The following is a 12,394-nucleotide window of genomic DNA, read 5'->3' as shown; positions in this document are numbered from 1 at the left end:
CTTAAAGAAGTGCTATGCATAATAGATGTAATTGTTTGATGGAAGAAATCAATAAAAAATATATTTTCTCAGAGTATTGTGTTTGTTATTATATCTCGGGAGCTGCTATGGCCCAGTTCTTAAAAAGCCCAGGACACTACACCCTGGCTCGGGACACCACACCTCGACCATTCCCAAGTCTCGGGACATGATCCCCGGCCCAAGGCTCCGTACCTTGGTTCTTAAAAAGCCCAGGGCACTACACCCTGGCTCGGGGCACCACACCTCGACCATTCCCAAGTCCCGGGACATGATCCCCGGCCCAAGGCTCCGTACCTTGGTTCTTAAAAAGTCCAGGGCACTACACCCTGGCTCGGGGCACCACACCTCGACCATTCCCAAGTCCCGGGACATGATCCCCGGCCCAAGGCTCCGAACCTCGTTTCTTAAAAGCTCAGGGCACTACACCCTGGTTTGTGGAATCCAAGAAATACTCCTTTTGAGTTCAGGTTTAAATCTCTACATTTGGAGTATTAGTTAAGCTACTTATTTAACGTATGGACCGGGACCCCGGGTATTTGATTGAAATTACCGTTTTCTCCTATTAAGAAATATTCATAAGTTATTGCATTATCCGGGTTGCGGAAAAATTGTCAAAAACCATATGGAAAAAGGCACAGCGATGGAAAAAAATCAACATTTCCTTAAAAAAGTTCAAAGGCAAGAAATACAAAGGAAAAAATACAGAATAAATTACAAGCCTATTCTAAAGTCTGCTGCCCTGATGGTTCTCCGGATTCCCCGGGAGTCTTCTCAGTCTCTTTCTCGATAGCATCATCTTGGGGAAGGGAAGCAATGGCCTTATCAATATCGAGAAAGCCCTCCTTATCTGTTGGAATCAGACCTATCTCCTCAAATTGCTACTGGCATTTCTCAAAGCCAATCGTAAAGTATTTGTATGCCCTATCTTCAACAGCTGCTTGGAATTCCGCCGATTGAAGGAAAATAGTCCTCCATTCTTCATGGGTCAGCTGAAGAAGTCTAAGCTTATCCTCAGCAATTTCGGCTCGATGTTGCTGGGCACTGGCCTCATCCTCGAGATAGCTAATCCGAGATTCCAGGAACGCAGTTTGCCTCTGAGACGCCTCCTCCCGGGATATGCTCTCATCACGAGAAAGTTGAGCCGCGGCCAGCTCTTGATTAGCTGCTTCCAAGGAAGCTTGGAGACTGGCAGTTGTCTCCTTGTGAAGCTTCTAAGCCCGGGCCATCTCTCCTTGAAGATGGTCATGGATATCCTGAGCCGCCCGGGCTTGCTTACCCTTCTTGGTTGTCACCGCTGCCACCTCTTCAAAGGCCGAAACTAGCATCTGGGCAGCCTGGACAAGAAGGAACCTTAAAAAAGAAAAAGGGGGGAGGGAGAGAGAGGGAAAAGAAATAAAAGAATAAAGCTTACAGACAAAAGACGGTTGGACCCCTCCAAAAACCTCACACTAGAAGGAGTGCTTTTCAGGATAGCTATCTCAGAAGGGCTGAGCACCTTCTTGAAGCGTTTAACACCAACGGCGGAAGCTCCCTCGAAGAAGATGTTAGCCAGAGAAAGCTGGTCGGTTGGAGGGAGCTCTTGGCAAGGTTCTTCATTGGACTGGGGGGGGGGGGGGGGGGGGGGGGGGGGGGGGGGGGGGGGGGGGAGAGGAGGAGGTGGAGCAGATCGGAAGGCGCCTTGGTCACCCTCGGGAGGGTCTTCGAGAATAACAAGCTCGGGTTCTGCAGTAGCTTTTCGTTTTCTCTGACTGATGGGAATGAGATCTTCAGATTCCTCCGAGTTCTCAGTCATCGCCCGGGAAGCGCCGTCCTGGGGAGGTTCTTCCCGGGACACCTCAGCTCTCAAGGCTGCCGCTTCTGCATCCTGTTGTTTCTTTTCTTCCGCAGCTGCCCGACGAGCCGCCATTTCCTTCTCTCGGGCTGCCTTCTCAGCTGCACGCCTTTTAGCAAAAGCTGCTTGTATCTCAAAGTTATCTGCATAGAGGAGTGACAGGGTTATGATACATTAAATAAACAGGACAAAGAAATAAGGAAGCACAGAAGATAAAGTATGTACTAGGTTGAGAGCCCGAGCCAGCCACCTCATCAATTACCCGGTCTATGGGGTCCTCAGCTCGGGAACTCAACCCGTAGGCCACTAAGTTCTCTTCTGAGATAAGGATGGAAGAGGAGTACTTGTGTCCCTCCACGAGGGTTTGACTCATAAGGAAAGGCTCCTCAAATTTGTAGGATGGAGGAAGGGAAGGTTGTTGGGGAAGGGAAGGGAGAAACCGAGTTAGACAAGGTAGAGGACCCGGGAGTTGGATGTAAAAAAATCTTCCTTTCCATCCCTTTTGAGAGGAAGGGATGTCATCAAGGAATCGGGTGTTTAGCCGGGATTTAAGGGAAAATGCATTATCCCCGAAATGGCAAGAAAAATAATAGTGAAGGATGAGGGGGGTGATGAGAAGATTATTCATTTTAAAAAGGACATAAGCCGAGGCCATAATCCTGAAAGAATTGGGATGTAATTGATTAACAGGTACACCAAAAAATTTGGCAACATCAATATAAAAGGGATGAACAGGAAAACGAAGACCATTCCTAACCTGGTCTCGAAAGAAAGTTGTGTACCTGGGAGGAGGGTTATCGGCCCTATCAGAAGGCCCAGGTATCAAGATAGAAATGGAAGAAGGAATATTGCCCATCGCTCGGAGTTCCTCATCTGCCCCCGAGCGTAAGGCGCTTCGCATAGAGGAGAACCAGGGAATTCCCGGGATCTCGACCGCCCGAGGACTCGAGACCTTGGCTTTACCCTTACCCTTGTTCTTCGCAAGAGCTCGGGCCCGGGAGGGGCCAGAAGATGAAGGTTTAGAAAAGAGAGGTTTTGTTGGAAGTGCCACTGGTTTTTTAGAAGGTTGGGTGATGGAGCGACGTGGGGGAGAGGGGGGAGAATCGGAACGAAGTGCGGAAGACTCAGCGCTAGGAGAGCCTCGCGCATTCGCTCCTGAGGTGGAAGAAGTGGAGTGAGACATTTTAAGAAAAAGAAAACTTACGACGATATATGCGGTGGAAGATTGCCGGAAATAATTTCGCACAAATAGAGTCTCGAGAGGAGAATTCGCAAGAGCTTCGCTGCAGTTTCGAATTTGAGAGTAATTTTTGGAAAACCTGTTAGTTAGTATATATAGGCGGTGGGAGAAGATCTCAGCCGTTTATTTAAAAAGCATGCGTGGACGACCACGATTTGCCTAGAAAATTGTACCAGGCATATGACGGGACACACGCAATAATTAAAAATGTCAGACTTATCGGCTCCTCGAAATACGAAACGTTCCTGACCGTTGAAAGAAAGGGCACGCGTTATCATGGCACCCCGTGGGTTACCCAAGATCTCACCATAGCCCGTGAGGTTTGAGGCCCCGGCATCTTATCTTAAGCCCGGGAGGTTTGAGGCCCCGGCATCTTATCTTCATCCCGGGAAGAGTAAGACCCCGGTACTTCATTTTGAGCATGGTGAATTTTAGGGCCCGGTTTTTTCAGTTGGTCACTTATCAGTTCTGGATATTTATTCTGATTCATTTTATGGTACATATATCATGCGGTGGCAATAAAATACGGGCAATAAGAGTAACTAGATAAGCATTTTTTTTATTATTATTATTCCGGGACTTCCTTACCCGTTACATTAAAAAATTCCTCTTCTACAGAGGCTATCCACTTAATCACAAAACTCTTTACAGAGCTACCAGTGAACGCCTTCATAAAGCTAGCGGAGTCGGCAATCTTCTGCAGCGTCCTCCTCTCTTTATGAAGCAATAGTTGGAGGAGGAAGTCGTCCTCAAAGAGGTCCTCCGTATCGGAAATCTGCAAGCGTTCCCGATACTTTGCAAGCTTGGCCAACAGCTCAGGAGTGATAGCCTCCTCCCACTCGTGAAGAAGCTGAAATCCTTGCAGCTCCTCCCAGTAATGGAGGATCTTTTGAAAGACTTCATCTTTCAATTCAGATTTTCGTTTCTCAAAAGCTGCTTGCATGAACTCTGCTGCCATGTCGGGAGCTTTCGAACCACTGGAACCCGCCATTGCACTTCTTGAGGACTGAATTGATGGAATGTAGGAGAATAGGTAAGCGGGTTACTGTATATATATATAGGAAGGAATCAGTCTCCACCGTCGATCCGAATCCAATCGGACGATCAGAGGGAATCTAGGAAATTGAGCAGGCAGATGAAAAGACGTGTACGGATATCGAGGAAACAGGCTCATTATTACCTCGGAATACGAACAAATTTTCGTCGGTATCACTGTTAACGCATGCAACATAATGACATTCATTGGATTTCCCGAGAGTACTAAACGATGAATGTTCAAAACCTGAGAGATATAGAAACCTGACACCTCCTCACTTCTGCAGGATATTTAGAGACCCAATGCTCTTATTCACTCTGGGATATGTTTTGAAGTAAACATGCATGACTGATCGGGACAGCGAGTCAAGCTCTAGCCCGACTATTTTTAGGATGTGTGGTGATACCCCTGTAAAGGTCCGGGTTAATGGTGACCCATTTCCGGGTTAATGATGACCCGGGTTATCGGTTGAATAGCCCGGATCAGAAGCCAACTGCCCGGGTACTTTTCCTCCACCCGGTTTCGCATACAGGTACCCAGGTAACCAACTACCCAGGCCACCTCGAGAATCGCACCACACTCGAGTGTGATCGATACAGACGGTCTAATCCGTCAGAACCACTTGGGTTTGGAGTGTCCGAGAAGTCATCAGAAGCTAGTATGATAAACCGACTTAGTAGGGGGTGTGATAATCGAGGTAACTACCCATTCTTCCACTATAAATAGCAGGTATTAAAGTCATTTACTGATTCTGAGATCTTTGAACTAAAAGCACTTATATATTTTTCCTCAAATATTGCTTGTGTTCATCTAAAAAAGCCTGCTGACTTAAGCATCGGAGTGGCCACGTCGGACATCCCTCCGGCGCCCATTCACGAGTTACTTTCTTGTTTGCAGGTGTTGATCCAAGCCATTATCTTTACTCAAATTCTCAAACATTATAAATTATTGATTTGGTCCGTTGGAGCCCCGTACCCGGCTCACCCATTTTAACGGGATCACATCACCTCATATGAAAAATATCATGTGATCATTGATAGATAATAAGGGTGTAAGCGAGTCAAGCTTCTCTTCATGAGCGCTCGGTCAAAACTTAACTGAATCTTGATTTGACCAAGATCAAGTTTCTATTTGAGTAGCTCACAAACTTCTCGGGTAGCTATATATTATTATTCTTTTAACTTAAAGGTCATTTTTATCGGTATAATTACAAATTTTAAACATTAAAATTGTGTTACAAAAACTATCGAGTTTTTCGAGCTTAGACTCGGATAAACTTCAAAATAAATATATGTTTTCCTAATTCATTATATTGATGTTTTCACGAGTCGAACTCGACTTCGAGCTTGAAAAATGAATACTCAATCGAGATCATGCTTACGAAATTTAAACCGGGTCGAATTCAAGTAGTATGCCCTAATGTGCTGAGCCTAAGTAGTATTTACAATTATTCATTCTCAAATAAATTCTTTAACAATGATAAAGAGAGAATAAATTTTAATGTGCATAGCCTAAGTTTCACAAGCTTAATCCAAATTTCACTTTATACTTGATTGGATAAACGATTTATAATATATAAATAAACTGAAAAAAGGTGAAGAAAACATTCCGCGAACCTATTTATGTTGCTCTCTTTTTTTCTTTTTAAAGAATTTATATAGTTAAATTAAGATAAATGGTATTTTGATGCTAAAATGGTGTCGTCTAGCTGTAATTAGTGGCTGACCAAATATCTCAAAAGAAGCTTTTTTGTACTTTCTTTGATAAAGTTAGCATGCACGTTTAGAGTCACCAAAGGTCAAATTAATTAAGTTATTTTAATGCTGCGGGGATGTCATCAGGACCACATTTCTATTATTTCAAATATTGTGAGACGGTGTCACAAATCTTTATCTATGAGACGGGTCAACCCTACGGATATTCACAATAAAAAGTAATACTCTTAGCATAAAAAGTAATATTTTTTCATGGATGACCCAAATAAGATATATGTCTCACAAAATACGACCCGTGAGACCGTCTCACACAAGTTTTTACCATAATTGATATCATACAATCACTACATCATCGGCACGTCAAAAAAAGAAAGAAATTTTTTTTTTAAAAAAAAAAGAAAAATATGAAGGACTAAGACTGGAATTTGAATAATTAAAAATATCAAAATTGTGATTTCCTATATATATTAACTAAAAATATGAGTTAGCACACACTATGTATAATATTGAGATGTAATTAGAATTAAATTAACCACCTAAAATTGATGGAGTGGACGTCTTTCTCAGTAATATGTATTACTTTTCGAACGCTTTTCGAGCGATCAAAGTTCGCTTTCGACAACTAATTGCCTAAAAGTCATCACAATTTAATATGATATTGAGCAGTATTCTCTCTGGCTTTTTTAATATAAAAAAAGTATTTTTTTTTACACTCTTATTTATCCAAACTTTATAATTGTTTCTAATTAATTTTCTTTCAATTTATGAGTATATATATAGGTAGATAAGATAATCCCATCATGCATAAGTCCTAATTAAATATATCTAAATCCATTTTCATGCATTAATTTATACTTAAAAAAATCAGTAACTCTATTGTTAGCTGGATCCATAAAATAAAAAATATTGATAACTTGCTAGCTCTTTCCATTTCTCCATTCTAGATAAACTAAAAAACAAGACGTTTCTTGTTAGGCTATAAACTCAAGAGTGTTGTAACCTTCTTGAATTTATAAGTAACTCTTTGTTAGTTAATATGACATATTTGTAACATTAATAACTCTAAACAGCTTTCACTTACCTTTAAATATTCAATCCATGCAACAAACACCTTGATCCAGCTTACGATTTTTATTATCAATACTGACCCAATAGTAGCCATTTTCTAAGTTATTACTTCCGCTATGTCGACTATCAACGAGAACACCAATTTTAAGTTATAATCATAATATGGGTATCATCGATCCCAAAAGGTTTACTTATTGAATAATATAACCTGCTTTTTGAGTTTATAAGTCACTATTTATTATATAGTTTAATAAATCAATGTTTTAACATTGGTAACATTTTCATAATTAGAAATTTAATATCTAGCTCAATTGTTAATTTCATCCTTGCTATTGTCACACTTATTTTTTTTCTTAATATAGTCCAAATTCCAACATACATATTATTTTATATTTTTTAAATAAAGACTAAACATGTAATATAATTAAAATATACGTACGACAAATATATATATATATATATATATATATATATCTATTCGACCAGACTTATTGTTAGGGTAGGTCATTCTACTTGTTGTGGTCTCCTCACATGGATTCCAATGAAATCAAGCGGGTGCGTCACGTAAAGTTACTCTCATGGGAACTTTTTTTATTAAAAAAAGGAGCAAAAAAAAACCCATAGGGCAACACTTAGCCGACAAAACTATAAATTTATGGTTAGTGGATGGTGATTTCATTAGGGTTTTGTATGGGGAAAATTATGCTTTTTTTAGCAAAATCTCGTAGTTGGTGTCCGTACGACAACAGGCTGACGTTCAAGCTACAACAAAGGTTTATTTTAAATCTTAAATCTTGCTGATAATAAATTTTCATTAAGGTTGCGTTGTAAATGTTTCGTATCGATATATTAAACTAAAATAATTGTCTTATGAATTACATCATCTAATAGGTAAACTTTTTGAGATGATATACCTTAATATTAGTGCTCTCGTTGAGAGTCGATATTGTAGAATGAGCGAACTAGAAAAAGACTATCATCATATTAGTGTCGATAAATAAATTATAGGTTTGATTAAGGTGTATGATAAATGCACTGAATACTGGAAAGTGAGTGAAAGTTGTCTAGAGTAGACCGCCGTGGACGCGTCAGCTTCTCATGGGGTCGATAATGTTACAAAAGTCTCATATTGATATATTAAATTAAAATTAAATTAAACTAATAAAGAGTGTCTTATAAACTCCAGAGAAGTACCATACTAAAAATCTTTCCTATTGGATATTGTAATTTTTACACTTTTATTAGCGTAATTAATATATCTATCCGAGATATTTGTAACATAATGTTACTTAAATTGCAGAAATTTAAATAGATGGTAATTATTTCAAAATTATTTTCAATTATAAAATAATATGGGATATAGATAAGATCCCAAGAGTATATAAAAATGTAGGATATTTTTATTTGAATCACTGATTTGTTTGTTGTGATAAAAATGTGCACCAACATTTGCTTTGTTAAGTGACAGAGATTAGAGCCCACTTCTTGGCATTAAGCACGTTCTTATATGTTAGGTTTAGTTGTTCGAGATATAGGTGAGGATGTTATACTAATTTTTACTTTTCATATATATACAAATAGCTAGATCTAAAAAAAAGATTTAGATGTGATCATCGCCAAATTTGTATACCCAACATTTTATGGCGTTTATTGAAAAATTAAGTATAACGGGTGTGAGGGATCCCAACTTGATCCTGAATCGGATTTTTTTTATGCTATATCGAATGATCTTCACCTGGTATAGTTGGGATCATCGAGTCGTTTGTGACGACATCTACAAAACATGTTGATTATATATATATCTCTGTGTGTGTGCGCGCGCATCACACATATTTATCCATGGATCTATCATCTATGATAGGTCGTGGGATCGATTCAATCGTTTGAAATTAAAACATTTTTAGAAATGTTAATTATAAAATTAATTTATATTGTTTCTTTCTCTTAGAATAAATACAGATGCATAAATACAGATGCGTGTGTTCTTATACATATATACTATTTTATATTGTACTATATATTAAATTTGATACCATTAGAGTAACTAACTTTTGGTATCATGGTCTGTTTTAATAATTATATATTATTAAAATGTTAAAACTTTAATTTAAATCACATTTAGCTTAGTGGATAGAATCTTTGTGTCCTAAGCATCAAGTTGTAGGTGTAAATTCTTATTTTGGTCTTTTTTTCTATTTATTTTTTATTCATATATCAAAATTACTATTTAGTCTCTCATTATTTCTTATAATTATATTTTGATCTCCATTTAAATATAAAATAAATGAATTATAAAAAATATTGTACAGGTCGTCGGTATACTAGTATATATTTAAACACTGATGGGATATACATGAGTGTTATTTAAGAAGTGTTAATAACATTCGGTTGAAAAATACTTATGAAACATTTTTATAAAATGTTTTTTACAAAATATTTATAAAAAAATTAAAAAATTGTTATAATAATAATTATGTACTTGGATGACTATTTATACAAACGTTTTTACAGTTAAAAAGGTTTTAAAAGTTATAAATATCAAAAGACAACTCTCAAATTTTTTTTAAAAAAATTATATTTGGAGAACATCATTACCCTTTAAGTTAATTATAGAGTACTTGTCCAAAAAAAGTCTCTTTTTCTTTTAAGTCTTTTGAATTACATCATTACCCCATAAATTTTTGTATAAAAATGCAAACGTGAATCATAATTGAACAAGCATTTAACTTTATTATTTTATATAGTTTCATATTTGATTAAGGATACACAAAAGTTCGATTATATCAGATTAAATAACTAAATCAATATAATAATATACTTTAGTTTGATTATTTGATAAATCTACTATATTTTATATTTCAAAATATTTTTTTAAACGTATATATTTCAAAAATATTTAATGGAGAACTTAACAACTCCACAAAAACATATATAAAAAAAGATTTATATGAGTTTTAAGAAAAATATTCTAAAATTTTATGATATAAATTTATGTAAAGCAAGTGAAACAGAACAAGTTGACAGTTAGCAATGTACCAGGTTAGAGCTACTTTTACGGTTAAGACAGCTTTAATGTGTAGTTGCACTTTTGCAAGAGAATAATCATGATTATTATCGGACAACAAATTAATTAAAAAAAAGTAGGTATAATGTGAAACGAGACTAATCGTCTAAGACTACGAAGTAGTTGCTATATGGGTTCATTGTGCAGTCACGCAGGCATGGGCCCGAGCTCGGGGACGTGACAGAATGGTATCAGAACCGGCCACATCAAGGAACACCGGAAAATAAGTGCTATGCGGGGCAAAGTGCTACGTGCATGAGAGCCATCTCTTGAACCTGTGGGCAAAGTGCTACATGACGGGAGCCACTTCTTGAACCTGTAAGAGTCACCTTTAGATTTTCGGCGCTGGTGGATCAAGGGGTCAGACCGCGATGAGTATGTCGTGTTCTGAAGGAGGGGTGATTGTAACACCATTGTCCCACATCTTAAAAATTAAAGATTTAAAATGAGTTTATAATGGACTTCTATAGCAACTTGGGTTAATCATTTTCGAAAAACGAGGACGAATACGAAGTAGTTGCTATAGTGACCCATTTTGAAGTCACGCAGATGCGGGTCCGGGCTCGGAACGTGACAGTTGACACATAATAATATTAAAAAATTGCTCAACTTGAACCTGAACCAACAAAAAATGCCCAAACCCAACCCCAACCCCAACCCCAAGCTGACTAATTCGACTCATCCGATTTTGATTATTTTAAAAAAATAAATAAAAATTCAAAAATAATAATATTTAAATTAAACACATAATAACAAAATATTTCATATATGTAGGGGTGTAATCGAGTCGAGCCGAGCCGAACTCTTGAATGTTTGAGCTTGGTTCGTTTATAATCGAGCCGAGCTCGAGCTTTATTTAATGAATATATGCATGGCTCACGAGCTTATTCAAGCCTTTATCGAGCCTAAACAAGCTTAATAAATATGAATTATACATTTAAATTTTCATTAAATTAATTAAAAAGTAAATTATATATTTAAAGAAAAATATATTATTCGTATTAAAATTTGTACATTTATTATAATAAATAAATTTAATAGATTTTTCTATATATTTCATAAATAATATGCAAAATCAATAAATCAAATATCAAAACTATTATTTTTTCATCTAAAAGATTACTCATGAACTTACCAACGAACATGTTCACGAGCTAACGATCCGAATACTGTAAAGCTTGAATTTGGTTTGTTTATCTTAACGAGCCTCATTAAACGAGCTCAAACGAGCTTTTATCGAATCGAGCTTCGAATAGCTCACAAACGGTTTGGTTCGTTTACATTCCTATATATATGAATTGTGTAAAATTAAAAATATATTTACTAAATCAAATAAATAATTATTTTTAAAAAATATACGAAATAATAATAAATGACGAAAATTTATGATATAAAAATATATATTTTTTAAAACATACAATATCTAAAAATATAGAAAATATTTATTAATTATATATATTTTTAAAAAATATAAAAAATCTTGAACTCAACCTGAACCTGATTAATTTCTCGGGTAATATATTGGATCCAATCCAGTCTGACTTGAACACCGAAAACCCCTCAAACCTGATTTTTAGGTCGAATCAGATCAGGTGGGCGATTCGGATTCTATTTTGACACCTTGTCCGTTTGTTTGGAAAGGATTTTGAAATTGAAATATTACATGAGAGGAGTGTGAGCTTAACTTTCTTTTAAAGAGAAACAAATCTGGTTCAAAAAATCAATTTCATACAAGAATGATATATTTAAAAATTGGGGAGATTGTATTTTTGGTTATCTGCATTTATTCTCAACAATTTTGGTTCATTCCTATATCGTCAAAATTGATATGCGGTTCATGTCTATATAATCAAAATTGAGTCGTACCAGCACCGGGGGCACGGGACAAATGATTAAAATCACCAAAAAAATAAAATTATGGACTGAGGCTGAATATCGATAACATTAAGAATCAAAATCGCAAAGATAAAAACACCTTAAAATTTTTATGATGATTACAAATTCTTGCGAAATTTATGTGATAAAACACGCTTTTTGCCCATACTATGAGACATCATTTGGTGCAAATTGTAATACATCACTAATTAGTTGATTACACATTTATTTCATCCAAACGTTTGACTCGAATTCTAAAAAAATATTATATTTATAAATTATTATGTTATTAATATTCATATATATTGATTTATTATTTTTGTATTATACATCATTTATCATCTTGTTAAAAGAATCAAACAGTGCATAACAATAATATGCAGACATTCAAACATGCATCAGGTATAACTCAGAAAGAAAATAAAATCAACCATTTTTTCCTTACGCAGTGGCACACTAATTTTAATTTTAATAGATCTCTTGTGAGACGGTCTAACGAATCTTTATCTATGAGACAGATCAACCCTACAGATATTCACAATAA

This window comes from Primulina tabacum, chromosome 4 (genome assembly GCF_025594145.1).
Source record: "Primulina tabacum isolate GXHZ01 chromosome 4, ASM2559414v2, whole genome shotgun sequence".
Taxonomy (NCBI): Eukaryota; Viridiplantae; Streptophyta; class Magnoliopsida; order Lamiales; family Gesneriaceae; genus Primulina; species Primulina tabacum.
This window is presented reverse-complemented; position numbering follows the sequence as displayed.